This window comes from Zonotrichia leucophrys, chromosome 5 (genome assembly GCF_028769735.1).
Source record: "Zonotrichia leucophrys gambelii isolate GWCS_2022_RI chromosome 5, RI_Zleu_2.0, whole genome shotgun sequence".
NCBI classification, from domain to species: Eukaryota; Metazoa; Chordata; class Aves; order Passeriformes; family Passerellidae; genus Zonotrichia; species Zonotrichia leucophrys.
Window position 1 is genome coordinate 9,901,257 of NC_088175.1, and position 19,097 is coordinate 9,920,353.

General features: G+C 44.0%; 1 long non-coding RNA gene across 1 annotated transcript; it reads left to right on the top strand.

Moving 5' to 3' along the window:
* The first annotated feature begins 418 nt into the window (after window positions 1–418).
* LOC135449177 (uncharacterized) lies at window positions 419–16,442 on the top strand. Its single transcript, XR_010440680.1, has 3 exons — window positions 419–596; window positions 10,673–10,801; window positions 15,541–16,442. It is a non-coding gene; the product is annotated as an uncharacterized LOC135449177 (long non-coding RNA).
* The last annotated feature ends 2,655 nt before the right edge of the window (window positions 16,443–19,097 follow it).

Here is a 19,097-nt window from a genome sequence, read left to right on the forward strand (position 1 = left end):
TTCAGGTGTGGTGCAGCTTAGCCAATGCCTGGGGAAGCACATTGAGAGATCCCATTAGTGCTCCTTTCCTCAAGTTCTGGCAAATCATCCCATCACTCATCACTGATTGTTGCAGAAATGAGGCCTTTGTCGGGGATGAGCTATTTGTCGGTGAGGGGAGACTCAGACACTCAATATGAGTGATAAGCAAGTTCCGTTTATTGAAGAGAGCATCAGACACTTATACAGCAAATAATAAGCTTATGAATATTCTGTAAGCCAAGCAATCTATTGGTTAAACTATACTGTCAACTCTTCCTCATTCCTTAGGGGTTACATCTCTCTTTTCTCATGTCTCTTTCACTGTTTGTTATCCTACTGCAGCTAGGCCCAAGGACACGCTATCTAGCAGGTGCAGGACTTGGAATTAGCCACAGCTTTGTAATTTTACATTCTCTAGCAGCTAAACTCCCAACAACTGATGAGCCTGGTTTTGCCCCTTTCCTTCTTTAATGCCAGTTTAAAGCTCTGCTCTCTGTCCTTCTGACAATCCTCAGTGCTCACCTCATAGGAATTGAAGAGAGAACATACCTGTCTGTCTGTGGAAGAGTCTACAGGTACTGGTTTCTCATCTCCTTATTACAAGAAAAAATGTGTTTCATAATTGCAGCCATTGAAATAAGATGCATTTAGTTAGCTGTTATTACTCTCAACTAAGATCATACCAAAAAAAGGAGTTTGAAAACTGAGGGGATCAAGTTTTGGACAATGCTTGTCTGAAAAGAGGCAGTAACAAAGTTAATCATAACTCCAAATCCAAAAACACAGAGGAGTGGGTTTGGTGAATGTATGGGCTTCCCTTAGCACTGCTGCCAGAGTCCAGGTGCAGGATCTGTTCCTTAGAGGAAATCTCCATGTCAGTGGACACAGGCAGTACTGACATGTAAGCACGTTTTATTTTCCTCATAGCAGTGATTAGGTCTTTCCTTATTGTAGAATGTGAACAATAATTTCATTTTGGTGAGTAAAATAACCAAGAACCTTCCCAGTTTTATGGAAACAGTATCATTTACTTTGCTGCTTAGCCATCTCCACTTACCTGGCTTATACTATATTTTTAACATGACTTTTTATGTGTATTTTATTGGAAGTCTCATGCTAGCTTTTAAATTGAAGTAATTTTCTTCTGTTAGCTTGAAAATTTCCTGTAGTTCTGAGTTCCTGTCTGGCTCTCACTGAAGTCACTGGGAAGACATCCACTTGGGGTCTGTAACTTGTGTGCATTTGAATTTAACACAAAGGTCCTTCAGACATGATAAGTGTAAATTCCAGGTGTCAGGCACCAGGTGAGAGACACAGGGATGTGCAAAGGCAGCCTCTGCTGTTCTGCTTCTATTTTTTCAAGCTTTTCAATAAAATGTGGCACACTCCCTAGCTGCCTGCTTCTGAGATAACCCAGTCTCTTCTCCCAGGTAAAAAGTGACAGAACTAGAGGATACGGCCTTGAGCTGTGTGGGTTGTTGGATATTAGGGAAAAACTCTTTACTGAAAGAGTGGTCAGGCACTGAAACAGGCTGCTCAGGGAACTGGTAGAATCACCATCCCTGGAAGTGTTCAAAAGGCATGGATGTGGCACTTGGGACATGGTTTTGTAGTGAACACAGTGCTGCTGGGTTAATGGTTGGACTTGATGATCTTTGAGATCTTTTTTACCCTAAACAACTCAATGATTCTACGACAATTCAGGCATGCCCTCTGCAGACAGTGTTGGGGCTAATTCCCACCCATTTCTGTGCTGTCAGTGGAGCTGCAGGGCACCATTTGGTTTTCCTGGCTGAGATCACCCTCTCAAAATGAGGTGAGTTGAATGAGAATGAATCCTCTTCCTCCCTAACCTCAGGATGGCACTCAGGTGATGACATGGATCTCACAGAGTAGCCTGAAGCTGGAAACGTTCTTCCAGGGTAAGTGATGGAACAAAGAGAAAATATTTCATCAGAGGGCAGCATGGCCAGGAAATCACCTGTTACTCCAGGACCTCTCTCATCTCTCGCCAAAGTGAGGGTCATCCTCTCTTCTTTACAGCCACTTGGCCTGAAGCAGGGGAGATGAACTGCTGCAGCTGTGCCAGCATTTGTAATAAACTGGTGATAAGTTGCAGACTTACCTAACTGAGGCACTGAGTTCCATGAGGAGGCTGCAGAATCACCAGTCCAGTCCTCAACTGTATATTCCTTTAAAAAAGTAGTTTTCACAGAAGTGCTTGAGTGGCATTTTCACATCACTGGTAGGGTAAGACTTTTAACTTTACTTAGCTTCTCATCTATACAGCAACATCAAGAGAAGAGCAGAGCTATTTGTATGTGTTGCCTGTCTCACCACCATCATTAGACAAAAAGCAGCAAACACTTCTTGTTAAGCACAGACATCTGCTCCCATGTTCTTATACCACAGCCACTTAGATCAGTTATCTTTACTTTTGTGTATTCATTCTCCAGTTACCACCTGACTTTAGACAAGACCTGTCTGTCGAAAGTGTCTGAATGGAACCCTTAGAGCCTCAGGAGCTTGATGGTTAAGATTAGAGTCATAGTTTGGAATGAAAGGGATCTTAAAATGTAGTTTCACCCTGCCCCACAATGGTCAGGGACACCTTCCACCATCCCAGTTTGCTCAAAGCCCCATCCAGGCTGGCCTTCAACACTTCCAGGGACTGGGCATCCACAGCTTCTCTGCCTATTCCAAGATCTTCCCTATTCTCACACAACCATACCAATTTATGCTATTTTGCAGCACCAATTTCAAGTTAAGAAATTATTGCTTTCAGGGTGATTCTAGCTGAAATAGCAGGGCATTATGTCCCTGCCAGCAACACTCACCACCTTTTTCCCAGCTTTACATAGTACATGTGCTCTAGGCAAAAGAGAGCTCATTATACAAACAAGCATGGCATAGGCAGCTGTGCTCCCTGGTCTGGCTGCTGTGCAGGGCTCTGCCAGCAAAAACCTCACAGAGAACAAGGGCATACCTTCCTGGGACTCTGCCTCAACAATGGTGTGGAAATTGCTCCTGGTGGAGATGGGAAGGGATCCGTGGTAGATTTAGTAACCATTTTTAGCTGGACCAAATGCCTTTGTTGGGCTTTAAAAAGTTGCTCTTTCTGTGGAATCTGTCAGTAGGAGAGTTCCTGCACAGAGCACTGAATATACTGCCTGTCACAGAGGGCTGAATTCCCAAAGAATTCCCCTCTTCTCAGAAGGTACAACAAGGCAGAGAAAGGCAATGAGACCTTTCCCATCCACCTTGCAGGGCTGAATCAAACACACATCCTTGTGCATGCACATTGAGAAGGAAATCCTTATTTTCCTCAACATTTAATTGCAAGCTGTTCAATTTAGTGTAAAATAACCATACAGCAACCTCTGTGGAAGGTTTCTTGTAAAGTGATGTTGGTTTATTGGCAGGTTAGCTAAGGTGAAGGGTTACTTAATGCAGCAGCTGAATAAATCACAGCGGAGCCTTCTGGCACATAGGCTGTACTAAACTAGATGTGAGTACACAGTCCATGCTAGATATACAGCAGCTGCTTTTTCTATAGGATACTGTGTTGATGTGTGTCAGGAAATCCCAGAAACTGCAATCACTGAGGCAAGGAGTGATGGGGGACATGCATAAACACCTGAAATGTATCAACAAATAGGGAAAGGTGCAGACTGAAAATATGCTGGAAGAAACGCCAAGATTCAGAGACACTTCAAATATACAGAGGAAAGGAAACAGACCTGGGCAACCCAGCAGATAAATAACACCCCCAGAAAGGGGTGAGCATTGTGGGGAAGAGCTGGGCAGTGGTGGAAACAGGCAGAACCAGACTAATCTAGTAGACTGGAGTAAATCCATTGGTAGCGATTTTCAGTTTTAAGCCAGTTTTAAGCTTCTCACTTGATTTCCTTGTAAAGCTAAATCTAATGATTCGGAAGTTGATTCCTTGCCTGGATTGAAGAGGGTTAGAGAAGGTCCTGAATGAGAAGGAGCTGGAGAGATTTGGGGCTGACATGAAGGCACAAGAGACTACTTTGGCAATTATGGTAGGTATGAAGGAGATGAAGCTGCAGTTGGAGCCAGCTGAGGAGCACAAACATTTTGCCGTGGTGTAGGTAGCAGCAGTCTTTGACAGGCAACTTCTAACTGAGTAAACAGCCCAGCAAACATTCATGCATTTCCTGATCTCTTCTAATATTGCATTATTTTTGTACAATTTCATCCCGTTGCCCACCACAGAGATATCTATCAGCACGCTCCCATTTTCCTGTGGTTTCCTAGAAACACAGCTGGGGTTATCTCTGGGGGATCTGGGCACTGCAGGTGGTGATCCTGGAGACAGAGCCTTCAAACTTTCAGCTCAACCCCCTCACCAGCCTGAGCTGCACCACGGGGAGCTCATCCCTGTATCCCTGTCCATGGCCCACTGCCTGAGGGCTGGAGCTGAGGGCTGGCCCTGCAGTGGTGGTGGGATTGCTCACAGTGATGGTGGAATTGCTCACAGTGATGGCGGGATTGCTCACAGGGATGGTAGGATTGCTCACAGTGATGGCGGGATTGCTCACAGGGATGGTGGGATTGCTCACAGTGATGGCGGATTGCTCACAGTGATGGCGGGATTGCTCACAGTGATGGTGGGATTGCTCACAGTGATGGCAGGATTGCTCACCAGAGATGGCGGGATTGCTCACAGGGATGGCAGGATTGCTCAACAGAGATGCTGGGATTGCTCACAGTGATGGCAGGATTGCTCACCAGTGATGGCAGGATTGCTCACAGTGATGGTAGGATTTCCCCCAGTGATGGCTAGGGCAAGAATGCCCCAAACTGTGCTGAGCCCTGCCACAGCTGTCTGTGCACCTCCCTCACCTGCAATTGTGATCGTACCTTTTATACGATGCTCCTGAGACCTGGGTATGATTTTCTGTGCTCCCCATCCCCAGTCATCATCTCTGTGTGTCAGTGTTTATAGTGACTGAGCACAATGTGCACAATTCCTCTGCTCCCCTAACCCCGCTCCACCCCAGGGGCAGCTGTATTTCCACAGCGAATGAAGCAATTCCTGTATGCATGATTTTAAAGTGCTTTGGGACCCTTTGGGAGAGAAGGTGCAATTGTACAAGAACAAGATATTATTAAAACAGGAATCTGTGTAATAGGTGATAAATTTTGATACTGTATGTTTAATATAATATGACGGTTGTAAATCCAGTGAATTACCATAGGTATTTGCTGTGCTGTGTGTTTATGAATTGTTTGGGCAGGTGTTTTTCAAGTCCCAGTTTTTCACACAAAACGTGAGTTATAGGACAGTTTAATAATATTCCTTACTAGACTCCAATAAGCTACAATTAGCTGCAGAAATGTTATCACTTGATGGTTGAGCTTGGTGGCTGATTAAGTTCTTGTATAAGAAGGTAAATGAAAAAAGCAGCAGAGAGGAAAAGAGACCTGCACAAGTAAGCTTTTAGATCTGCCTTTGATCTCTTACAAGCAAATATCTTTTAAAGCTGCAGAAATCAATATTTTCAGTGTTGTTCAACCTGTATTTTACATGTGCTTTCACATAAGTTAGAAGCAGACTATTTGGATTGCAATAATGAAATAGTTCTCTAAAAGTTTATATTCAATAGTTAAACTATTTATATTTATTGATGTGAAGGGATATCTGTACTGCACATGTTACTTGGATCAAACCTCGTAGTATAGCTTTTAAATCAGATCCAAAATAATGTAATTCGGGATTACATACAGTCAGAATTTCTTATTTTTATTTTTTACTGACTTCCACATAAAAAGGCTTATAAGAACTTGAAAAATTTTTCCAATCTCTGAAGAAGAGAGAAGCTTTATTTCACTCTCCCCTCTGCATTTGTACCATGATCTAAATCTCAGCCTGAGCTGATGTTATGCCAAGCAGCACAGTATTAAACTATGGAGAGGCAGGGTTGAGGAGAGCTTTAGAGGCTGAAGAGCATCACCTCCATCACTGTAGGATTTTGTGAGTGTAAACCAGGCTGTCATTAGTTTTATGAATGCCTTTTGCTGGTGTTCTTTGGAGTGTGGAGTCCTTTGCTTGCTAAGTCAGTGTTTCAGCTCCAGAGGGGTGGATGTGACTCCCACACCTCCATGGCCATTGCTGGCACCTTCCAGAGAGCCGAGCTCATGGCCGGGTGTCGGAGGTTCTGTGCTCCTGCTGCTCCAGCTGATGTCCAGGGGGGCTGAAAGTCCTTGGTCATCACTGCCCAGCTCTCCAAGTCCCACCCCACCAGGGCTCATGCCCTCCTGAGTGCCAGGAGCTGAGCACCCAGCATCAGGCCCATGGCTGAGCACCACTGGGTCTCACTGGCGTGATGCTGCAAGCTGGTAGCTGGGATGGTGATGCTGCAAGCTGGTAGCTGGGATGGAATCTCACTCGCACATTTTCTTTCCCCTGAATGGTGTATGAAGGCGCCTGCAGCCCGCCCCCTCCCCATGCCGAGCCTTGTGTATGTGTAAAAGCTGCCCTTGGCCCCAGATGATATGTTTGCATTTCATAATTGATGCTGAACTCGACTTGAGGCAGATACGAAAGGACGATTTTTTAAACAGATGTTGCAGGTCACTTGTAAGTTATTTGTCAAATAAGTTTCAGAGCACAAGCCGCTGCTTTTGCCATTGTAACCAAAGGCGTCTGCTGTTCAGCAGCAGTAATTACAAAGCCAGGGCAACGCAGGGAAAATTCATCTTATTTAAAAGTGTTTTAGTGTCACCAAACAGCTTGCTATGCCATTAGGTGAGTTTTGCTAGACACATTCAAGTTGAGGATTTTAATTTGTTTGAAGTATTCTCTAAAACAGAATTATGTTGGAGTTTACGTAAAATGAGAGAATGACATGAAAAGTTTTAACTTAAGCAGCAAAATATAAAGGCTAATCTTATTTAAAAGTAATATGTGTGTCTTGATTGAGTGCCCAGATACACTCAACTGGGACATTTTAGTGGAATCGGTTCTAAGCTGTTACACTGAGTTATACAGAGTAGGTTTTCCTGAGCTCACATTGCCAGACCTGAAATACTCTTGTGGCTGCATTTAATAAAGAAACGAAAGTCTTGGGTAAGGGGATATGATTTTTTATGACAGAAGGAATGCAAATAACTTTTAGTCTCATTGCCTAGACCGGGTTTGGTCTGATTTGATGGAGTTTAATAATGACTTATAACCTGTGCTGACAATGTGCAGACCCGCACAACGTCATTTAACTCATTTATTCTGCTTGCTGTAAAAACAAAGAGATGGCAAATAAATATATGGAAAGTTCATTGTTTGTCAGAGGGCCCAAGCCAAAAGTTTTCAGTGACCTTTTAAAATATGGTCCCAGGCTAGTACTAAAATGTCTGTCACTCAGCGCACACACTTGCACAATTTGGCCTTTTAACCCGTGCATCTTGTTTTTCTCTCTTTCAACTGGTTGTATGAATTTCAAATCAGCTGCAGCTATTTAAGTTTTTGCATTGGAGGATTACTGTAAATTGCAGTCTGACAATTACAATGTACAGCGCACAGGAGAGTTATTAATGGATAGGCCTACTGATGGCCTTTCAGCGCTGACGAGGGCCTGGTGTTCCTCAGCCCTAATTAGATCCAGGGGTCGGGCTCTGTGGATGAGGCAGGGGAGGGGGCGGCCGGGGAGCGCCGCTCTATCAGAGGAAGATATCAATTGATCAGAGATAGTTACTATCGGCAACGTCTAAATCTCTAATTCACCTTCTTCTTAATGACTTGTATTGGCTTAAGAAGCTAAGTCACTTGACAGCACGGAGCTCGGCTGACAAAGCTGTGCAGGTGGTTTTAATAGAAGATTCCTGTTGCTTGAGATTTCACTAAAGACGGAGCAACAGTTCAACAGACACAACAGAGGCCAGTAAAAACCCTGCTCTGCTGCTCTGCTCTCTGAGGGTACCACTGGGGCTCAGGCTGCTCTGAGCCACCACTCCCATTTGCACCGCACTTTTTCCCTTTGCAGACCTGAACAAGGGCACTCTCTGAGGTTTCAGTATTTATTTTAAGGAACGAATCTTATGTGGGCATAAATTATATGTGACAAATGAAAACCCTTTGGAGAGGGAGATTTATTTATTTATTTATTATTGCCCTATGAAAAATGTTTTCCAGGGCATAATGTTTCTGGAAAATGAAATATGCTTTTAGGACAAATAGAGAGTCTAACGCCCAGGGAAAACCAGTAAGCTTTGTAAAAGCTGAAGACAGCAGTTGTTTGCCAATGATAAACCAAATGCAAACCAAGTACTTAGATTAGACATGGCTTCATAAACCAAAAATGTCAGCTTTTTAATGAAGTAACCCAAGAAGCAATGGTTTTGTGCTTAGATTATCACAGTGTAAATCCAATAAGAGACGGGCACCTAACACCCCAAGGCGCTGCTGATCCAGCCCTGTTCCTCTCCAGAAGGATTACAACCACCTGCTGGGAAGCTTTCCATGCAGTAAAGCTGGTAGCCAAACTGATATTCACAGTATGTCCCAGAGACTTTTTATTATTATTATTTGGATGATGTATACACATGGGAAATACAGGTTTGAGTCTGTTAAGGCTCTTTTTGGGGGTAAACATTTGTTTAAAATCTTGTTCCAATCTCTTAACACATATTGAAGTAAAATCTAATTGAGTAGATCGCTGGCATAGGCAGAACTTTCTGTTGCTGTTCTTGAGGGAGAGCTCAACAGAAAAGCACATCTGTGGGACTTTGCATTGTAGCCTTGAGTGGAAACATTTATCAGCACAAAGCCTGCTATTTTAAGCTCTTCTGGAACTAGCAAAACTGATGGACATTTCTTCTGATTTCACCACCAGGTTCCTGACCTCATTCCCAATACCACTTCTAGGTTCATGTCAAGGTTTCTGCTTGTGAGCCATTTTATTTCCAATGAACTTGCAACCCAATTCTATAAGCTGTGGCTTTGCAGCTCCTAGGCTGAGGACTACTGGCCTAAAGTGTTAAGAATAAATACACCGTGCACCTGTAGAGTGCTGTTATCTCAAGATCTCTAAATGCTTTCAAAACTTGCTATTTATGGTTTATAAAGCTCTGAGTGTTCTATCAGAGGAGAAAACAAAGGCAGGGGAAAATAAGTAACTCTCTCAAAAGCAATAAATTGTTAAATGGTTTATTAAGTAATTTGCCCAGCCCAGTTTGTAGACTGAGCGAGAGTATGGATTGAAATCCTGATTCTTTGATACTAAAGGTCACAGAATCACAACATTATTTAAGTGGAAAAGACCTTCAAGATCATGAAGTTCAATCTTGGACTGATCACCTCCCTGTCAACCAGACCACAGCACTAAGTGCCATGTCCAGTCATTTCTTGAATGCCTCCAGGGATGGTGATTCCACCACTTCCCGGGCAGCCTAATACACAACTCCTTCAGAGAACAATTTCTTCCTGATATTGAAACCTCCTATGGTTTGAGGCTATGTCCTCTTGTCCTATCACTTCTTGTCTGAGAAAAGGCACCAATCCCCACCTGGCTAGAAGCTCTTTTCATGTGGTTGTAGAAAGCAGCAGGGTCCTTTTGGAGCCTCCTTTCCTCCAAGCTAAACACCCCCAGCTCCCTCAGCTGCTCCTCGTAGGATTTGTGTTCTGGATCTTTCTCCAGCTCTGTTGCCCTCAATGCTCCAGCCCCTCAATGTCTTTCTTGTCCTGAGGGCCCAGAACTGAACACAGGATTCGAGGTGTGGCCTCACCAGTGCTGACAATCATGGGGACAATCCGTGCCCTGGTCCTGCTGGCCACACCATTGCTGGCACAGGCCAGGATGCCATTGGCCTTCTTGGCCCCCTGGGCACAGCTGGCTCCTGTTCAGAGGGCACCCCCAGCTCCTTTTGCACCAGGCAGCTTTGCAGCCACTCTGTCCTAGCCTGTGGCACTGCCTGGGGCTGTTGTGGCCAAATGCAGCAATTGGCCTTGAACCTCTGCTCTTGGCCTCAGCCCATCAATCCATCAGACCCCACGGCTTCAATGTGCTCAGGAGCTCACCAGCATTTTCTTTTGCTTTACGTAAGGATGGTACCCAGAAGCCCAAGTCACAGATAATTACCACATAATTATAAACTTTTGTCATTAAAGTGAGAGCTGTCATTTTGGAGCTGACTGACCCAGATAGGTGTCAGTGTCATCCTGAATTTGACATGGATGTGCCAGAAGAAAGCTAACTGGACAATGGTGCTGAGGAGGAGGGCTGCTTTTCTGTACAGTGAAGCTAAACAAAAGAATGGTGACAGCACTTGTCTTCAACCCAAAATGTTCCTATTCTGCCATGAGCAATGAGGGATGCTCAACAAGTACTTTTGGGACAGTTGTGTAGGGGACCTCTTTGTTATAATAAATTGTTTTATTTTAGAATTGCCTGTGCTTATGCCCTTAGACTTCTGCTTTTTGTGTTCAAAGTTATGTGGTGAAGGAGAAGTTTCTTCCCACATTTTTAGAGTAATCCCTATAGTAAAAAGATATTACTGACATCGTTGGATGTTATTATTTAGTCACAAACTACTGGCAGTGGTGAGGGCAATAAGCAGCTTGGTCCTTCAAGATCCCAGCATATACAGAAAGGTGTTTTCCTCCTGTCATGTGCCTTGTGTCATCTGCCAGGTACTGGTGCTGGGGCAGGCCTGTGTCTCCACCACGTTGTCTACAACTGCATGTGAAACAGACAAAAATCAAACTTCTCACTGAGGAAGAGTTTGGAACCAAGAATCAAGCACAACCTGTTCTCTTGCTGTAAGTCTGTCTTTTTTATTATTTAATTTTTGTTGAAGTATGGGCTGGAATATTTCAATTTATTTTGGTCTCCTGTTTGGGGAACTTGGTGAAAGAATTGTTGGGGAGGTATAGAGGAAATCTTGATCACTTAGACCTTAAAGGTGACAGTTTTGGCATGTTTTGGGGGCTTGAAGCAGGGGGGCCACATTCTTTGCTCATGTAAAAGAGGAACCTCTGCTGACTCAGTCAAGCTCTGTTCGTTTAGGCAGACAAGATAGGGCCCAGTGGTTTGCTCTGTAATGGTTTCCATAAGAGACAGCTCAGCTCACTCCCAGTACTCTGTGTGGTGTGAATCATTGCAATCTGTTAGCAATTTTGAGCAAGGCTGTTAGCACTGTGAGCTGATCGGCTGAGCTTTGCAGAGAGTCACTGAGCTGCTCTGTCTCTCACAGTCACTCACTTTGCTCTAGCAGTTCATCTCTTCCTACAGGGCAGTGAAATGTGGGAGCTGCTGGTGTTAGGCAGCTCTTTCCCCTTTTGCTTGCCAGTCATGACTGTGCCCCACCATGTAACACTTCAATTCAAGCATGCTTGCTCTGCTCCATGGCTTTGAAGGTAGTTCAAAGAAGCAAGCATGCTCTCTTCCTTCATTCCCATGAGCTGCTGACATTGTGATAAGCTGGTCACAAGAGAGTTCATGATTGGTGGCCAAATTCTATCATGGTGCCCACGAACCATGATCAAAATATGATTTTCTCTGTGCATTGGGACTTGTGTCTATACCTCATATATCTTCCCCAAGTAAAAAAGTTTACTAATTCAATCTTTAGTTCATATATACCTGTATATATACTCATTTACGCACACATGCTGTAAGTGGATGTGCACATGACTTGTTCTCCTATGACTTGCAAGTCAAACATCTGACGACAAAGCAAAGAAAACCACCAGCTCTCCAGCTTCTGAAATGAGGCACTGCTGCAAAAAGTATTATAATGAATAACTGACTTCTGTCTTAGTGGTGCCTTCATCTTTTTATTCCTTTTTAAAATAAAGTCTGTTTTGACTGTTCTGCTGTACTGTTAACAGACGGATACACTCAAAATGTTGGCAGTTAGGTTCAAGACTGGATTAATATACGTTTGTTATTTTAATAGCATATCCAAAGGCAAATATTCCTACTGGACTCCACCCTTCAGCTGTGAAGCAGATTGTAAATCAGTCCCTTTTTTGTTGTTTTTAAAGTAGTTTAGGGGCTTTAAAATGGTATTTAACATTATTACAGTCTGCTTGAATATTGTACAATTTCTAACTATTTCTTCTTTTTTTATATCCACTTTCCTGCCACTCGGAAGCTTCTAAAGAAAACAGTGCAGTCACTGCTAATGCCAAGGTGTAGCAAAAGTGCTTATACTGTTCTTGATGACTGTTCTCTCCCAAGTATTTAGGTGCTATGATTTTTGGCTTGCTAGGAAAACCCAACATTTACAGAGGGAAAGAATGAAGCCTGGGTTTTCAGACTTTGTCTTTAAGGCTGGAATGGGTAAATTTGTCATTGCACCATTCCCTAGGAAAGCTCCAATAGGTGCAGAGCCAATGCTCCTTGTCCCTTTGCTGCCATCCTTAATGTATCACTAAGATTGTGGAAAAAATATTCTGCCTCTGGAAATATGGAAAGAAATGGCTACTGGATCAGGAGCCAGCAGTTCTGACACACATCAGACACATCCATCAAGCACTCCATGACCTGTGAAAATTATATCCTAAAATATCCCTGTTCATGTATTTCTATTTTGAAATTTCAGTCTCTGGGTTTATTCTCTTTCCTCAAAGTTGAAGCAATGTAACCTGGGTGTTGGAGGAAACTGGTTTGTGAGCTGATCTTAGATTCTTGACTGATTCTAAAAATAGGGCCAGCCTATCCATTAAGATAAGACTGAAACTCTGGTGACATTAAGCACAGTAATAATAGCTTTGGTGTTCTGGTCTGCAAAAAATGCCCATCCTGTCTAGCAGGGCCATTGTGTTGGTCTGGTCTCTCAGACCTGGGTGAGAGGTTCCAGGCTATCAGATGTCACCTCCCACCATGTCTGAGCAGCTACTGTCCCCAGAGGGAGAGGACCAGTGAACATGTGGTGTTTCAGAGCTCTTGTGATAAAGCTTGAGTACCCTGGAAAGCAAATCTGCTTCTTGCTCACCTCGTTCTCTTCTGATTTCATGTCCCTAAACTCTCTTGCGCTGCTTGTTTTCCTTTTCTTTGCAAGGCTCCCCTTATCTGGACTCCTGCTGGATCTCATGTTCCCGTTCACATTCTGCCCCTGTGCTGTGGAGGGATCAGTGCAGCCTGTGCTGGGACCCTCAGCCTCACTGAGGGGCCAGCATCTGTGCACAACATGCTGTGCAAGCCCAAGGCTGCTGGCTCTGTCGGTAGCATGTTTAAACTTTCCCAAATGAAAGGACTAAAAGGTGAAAAAGATTATCATTTTTCAATCCCTGTAATCTAATCACTGTGTAGGCTGACATCCAACCTTGCTTTCCTGCCCTCCCAGCACTGTGTTCCTGCCCCGGCACACTGAGCTGGGCAAGGAAACTGTTCTCATTCAGCCTGTCTTAAGGTATTTTTCTGTTTTAAGGTCATGTTAGCTTTAAGCTGGATCAGGTTCCTCATCTGACCTACTGCATAAAAATTTCAGGAGCTGACACTGATCTCCCGTGCCCCTGGCTGTGAGTTTCTGTGAGACCTGTGGCCCTGTGCTCCCAGCGTGTGTCCCATCACACCAGCCATGGCAGTGCCACCAGGAGCAGCTGCTGCCCTGCTGCTCGGGTTACTCAGTGAGCTGATGTGTCACTACAGGAGTGGTCCTGTGGTCCCAGCACAAGGGACTCATTGGAGATGGGTGGCAGTGGACCGGTGAGGGAGAGCTGGGCCATCTCTTTCAGGTTGACAGTGGGTCAGAATAGCTGTGGTGTGAAACTGGACCTGCACGAAGGCACCAATCAAAGCACCAGCCCAGCATCCTCATGTCAGACACAAGCAAGCATTTAACAATTTGCCTTGAGGATGGGACAGAAGCAATTTACTCAATACATCTGCAGGTAACAGTCAGTGTGCTGTGCCTTGCTCCCTGTTCACCCCACACACACACACACACACACAGAGACACACAATGACTTCTTTGTTGGAGTGGAAAAATGCTCCATGGGGAGCTGCACATCCCAGAATGCAGCTCTGCTTGTGTCCAGAGCCATGATGGATCACTGTGGGGAACCTTAAATCTCTGCAGCGCTCAGATCTCTATCAAAAATGAGGGCAGCTGGAGTATGCTCCATTTAATGTAAGCTGCATGTATAGCTGGATGCCTTACCACCTTGTCAGTGCCACCCCCAGCTGCCAAGGCCGAGAGCCCCTGAGTCCACTGAAACCAAAGGGAGGTGAGCATTTTCTTTGACTTGGATGCAGGTATTTTAAAGGGAACATGGGAAATAATTAGCACATAATTAACCTGTGGAACTTTCTGCCAGGAAGTATTACTGAGGCCAACCGCTCTGCAGGGTTTGGAATTTATATGAATAATAAGAGGTTCAAAGTGGAAAAGGTATCAGCCTTCAAAGTAGGGAGGACATCATTAAACAAAGTGAGTTAAGGAGATGGTTTTCTTACGAATAGATTATTTTCTAGTGGTCTGTTGTGGGATATCTCTCACATTCCTGTGAACTCTCTGGGAATAACTACTGATGAAGACAGTAGACCACTGGTCTGATCCACTCTGTCAAGCACATTTCCTATTAAATATACAGTATTGCAGATGTACTCTGGAGCTATTAGAGCAGCACTCACTCTGGTTCTTTCTGTGCTCTGCTTGTTCAAACAATGTAAAAAACAATGTCTTATTGTGTCCCAGATCTGTGACTCTTGTAGACTGTCATTATACAAATGGTTCATTGCCACTTTGTCTCACTGGCAAGTTGTTCACTAGAAATGAACACATATATATGGAGGAAGCCAGTTTGTTTGGGGGGTGAGCTACATGCAGCTGTCAGAACAGATCGGACTGGGAGGCTGCCCTGCCAGGAGGGACCTTTGCAGCTCTCTGTAGGTGTCTGGGGAAAGAACATAAGCCATGGAGTTAGTGAAGAGTTATCCTTCCTGGCAAACCATCCAGTCATGGGGCTTCATGCCTTGTGGATTCCTAGTGGAGCTTCAGGTTATGTCCCCACCACAGGGATTAATACAAACTTTAAAAAAATGTTATTCCTTCTTGAATCCTTTTTATATTTTGGCCATCATTACATGCTGTAGCAGTGTCATCCCATGTTGTCTCACCTTCTGGGTAAGAAGGTGCCTCCCCTTGGTTGTTCTCAGCTTGCCTGGCCCAGCCCCATAGCATGTAGTAGAGGGAACAGTCTACACATGAGATATTATGGCCCCATGGGCATTTCTTATACCTTCTTCTTTCTGCCTCCTCACAGCTTTTCACCCAGCAGGTCCTGAGGCATCCCAGAGCCTCTCCTGCTCCCTTACTCTCCTCTTCAGAAGAGCTGAATCTCCTCTAGTCAGATGGGCTCAGCAAGAGGCACAGAATCACAGAATGCGTCCAGAGAGTTCTTGAACACCTCCAATGAGGGAGACTCCACAGCCTCTCTGGATATTCTGTTCCAGTGTGTGGTCACTGCACAGTAAAGAAGTTCAAAGTACTAATACAGTATATTAAAAGTTCTAATATGGTCTCCTTTTGCTTTTGTCTGTCCACCTGCAGAAACACAGAGAGGATTGCAGCTCATGAAAACTCTCCAACCCAGCTTGAAGCCAGCAGCCTCAGAGTTCTTGTAAAGGATGGGAAGGTTCACACCAGATCTCCATGGGCTCCTCAGCCTTCTGTTGCCATCACTGCACTGTTATCAGTACCCAGCAGGCCAGATGACAGCTACTCCTGGTGCTTGCTCAAGTCACATCACACCTCCAGGCTGCAGTATAGACACACCCTCTGTCTCAGTCTTACTCTGCATGAGTTCTCCCAGTTTTAATAAATTTGCAGTGAAATATTAAACACTGGCATATACATTTTTTTTGGCAAAAAGAAGCAAAAGTTGGAATCTGAATTTAAAACTGTAATGCAGCAAGTGGACATGAAGATTTATGGACTTAACAAACACATACAACTTTTGAGAAATGCCTAGCAGACATCATGCTTTTAAAATGTCACAGTTCATGTAGTTGTCACTTCAAACACTGAGGAAGCTGGCACTCCCCAAGTGCCAGCAAGCTCTGACTGGACAGTAATAAGACTCAGACGTCTAAAATTAAAAACTGTCCCAGAAAATGTATAACTTCTTAAAGACCTCATTCCGCATGTTTTATAGCACACTCCACTTTGCAAAGAAATGGTTGTCTGATCAGCTAAATAAAAATGAGATGTTTCCACTATACCTTCAGCAGAGGAAACAGAGCTGTTTGTAATGGAACAGCTTCCATGGGCAGTGTTTTGAGCACTACTGATTGAAAAATGTCTTCTCCTTTGAGGTTTGTTTGCCTTTCTCTGGCAGATGTCTAATCAATGATTCTGAGATGTGTTTTACACTATGACCCTTCTGAACATCGCTGATGAATAGGATGTATTATTTTGCTTCTGCAGTTATTAAAAGCCTCATTTCAGTTCACAAGTCACAGTTTTTCTTTCTGCTACAGCATTTTAGTAGTGTCAGCTTGGAAACCTCATTGCAGCCTGTTTCAGCAAGCAGGGTACCCTGACCTAACTGAGACCTCTGGTACAAATAGGCAAAGTTTGTACCAGAAGCACAAACTTTGACAATAGGGAAACCTGCTGCCATTCTCTGCCTAAGAGCAGCTGACAGGCACCCCTACAGAAGCAAATTTCTCCTGCTGAAATGTGCCACTGATAAATGAGCCTTTTCTTCAGTTCTTCAGAAAGTTAAAATAAATATTAAAACCCATAATGCAAGAACAATTTTTATGAGTTCCAAGCAGACTTCACTCTTCAAAGAAACTTGTCTGTGTTTGAGTTTGAGAACTTAAACATACAATTTTTCTGGTGAGCTGAGGCAGGAGAATTCTGGAGTGAATTTATTCTATGCTAGCAGGATATTCTGCTGATGCACAGCATTAAATAATTATAGATCAGATGTTTTAAATGTTATTTTCCATATACCTGGGTGTAGTTTTACAGTCAGCTGTTGCCTCCTCATCATCCTAGAAACGTACTGGTTGTACTGGATTTTCCTGTCCTTTTGCTTTGTGTTTCCTTAGGTCAGTCAGGTCAGTTCCCTCATCCAATGGCCTCAGCTCCTTGAGTCCTGCTGGGAGCACAGCAAGGCACAGGTACACGTGGCTGAGCACAGAGGAAAGAACAGTTCAGGCCCTTTCAGGAGCAGGCTCAAAATCACATTTTTCAGAATTCTGATGCAGATGTTGGACACTAATTAGTGCACTGACTACCTTGTTCTATTGAATTCCTTGTTTCCCTCGATGCCTCCAGTCACACTTCCAAGCCAAAGGTTTCTATTGGGTATGGTGGGACTTTACACTTTGACTTAATTATAAGCACATAAGAGAAGCACAGCTAAGTCTCATCTATAAACGTGGAACCATGCTAAAAACACATTAGGATGAACAGTTCTGTTGTAGTTTCCTCTTTTTTCTATGAAGAGTTCCTTTGGTGAGGCAAATGGAAATAAAATGGAAAGGAAAAGAAATACTCTTCCCTATGGAGATGAAGAAGAAAAATAAGAAAGCCCATTAAAACCCCAGTACTAAATAAAAAAGACAAGAAAAAATTCCTGCCCTGCCACCACAGGACACAGTAAAAATGAGTGTTGTCTGTTAATATTGGTCAAGCTCCTTTTCTTGTCTCCCTTGCAAGAACTGAAGACACAGCAAGAGCAGTGATGCCAATGCACTTCTCAAGTTTACTCATCTCCATTCTTTCCTCTGCCAAAGTGCCTGGCTCTTAGGAAAAGTTCATGAAAAGTTCAAGGATTACTAACCTGTACACAGAAGGACTGCAATAAGAGATTTTAATTAAATTCCAGAGTTGTTATTGAGTTGGAGTATTGTCACAACAGACAATTATTGGTTTGGAGAATTTTGGGGTTTTTGACATGCAGCAAAAATCTAAGTAGGGCAAAAAGAAACTTCAAGAAAATGAGGAAAGGAGGAATCTCCAGTCTTTGGGTTATCAGATCCTTTTTGCCCAGGGTTTGCAGCAGTCATGTGGTGGGATACAATGTGGTACAGTGCTTGTTGAACTATATTATACAAATACTGGCCCAAAAGAAGTTTTGTGGATAACTTTCTTCTTGTTTGGGTGGGCAAGACTCCTAGCCTGTGGCTGCAGCTGGAGTGCTGCTGCTCAAAGCATGATAGCAATTCTATCAACCAGGGACACAATGCACAAACCCACAGCTGAGCTCACAGGTTTGCCTTCCCTGGAGGGGTTACCAGGAGAGTCCATCACAGGCCTTTTAATAGCTCCCCAGGATTCAGAGCCACTTCTATCAGACTGAGTCCCACTGCAGGATCCTTGAGAGCACAGGAGTCAAAAACATGAATTGTCCATGTATGGCTGCATGTGCTGCATGTCCTTCCCCTTCAGTCCGCGTGTATCACAAGTTTCCTGCTTCCAGCCTGGCTGATTAGGTGTGCGGCTGGGCTGACCAGCTAGGTGGGATGATTTCTCTAATTGCTCCTCTGGGAAGACTAAACTATTTCCCTCGCTGTGTCCAATGAGGTGGCCATGTATTTGACACCCTCTCTTTACAAGCAGATGACAGGGAAAAAATATTTGCTATAGAGTGTATTGGATGGATGGATTAAGCAGAAATTTGGAGATGGAATAAGCAAGATATTTAGTAAAGGTAGAAATGTGGGCGTTGAAACTCTTACATTAAAGGCCTATGAAAGATTTATTTTATTGTGCTGCACTAGATGCCAACACAAGAGTGAAATGGAAGAGTGTTTCATTGAGAGTGCTTTGAGTTCCCACAGACCAAAGGGATTTTGAAGCTGACCTGAGGTGAGAAGAAAGGCTTTGGAGGAGCAGGAGGTCTCTTGCATCCCAATGGGCCTCGTGGTGTCATGAGAAGTTTTCTGGAGGATCTGCAGTCCCTTCTGACAGCCCATGGGGATGTGTGCTGGCTGGGATGCTGGGTAGGTCATGGAGAATGTTTGCACTGGCATGTCCCAGCACTGAGCTCTGTGCTCACACCAACCCCCACAAAGAGAGGACAAAACAAGCTGTCCCAAAACATGGCCCCTGCTACCCTCTGCTCAGCAGTGTACATTTGTCATCACAAGGCA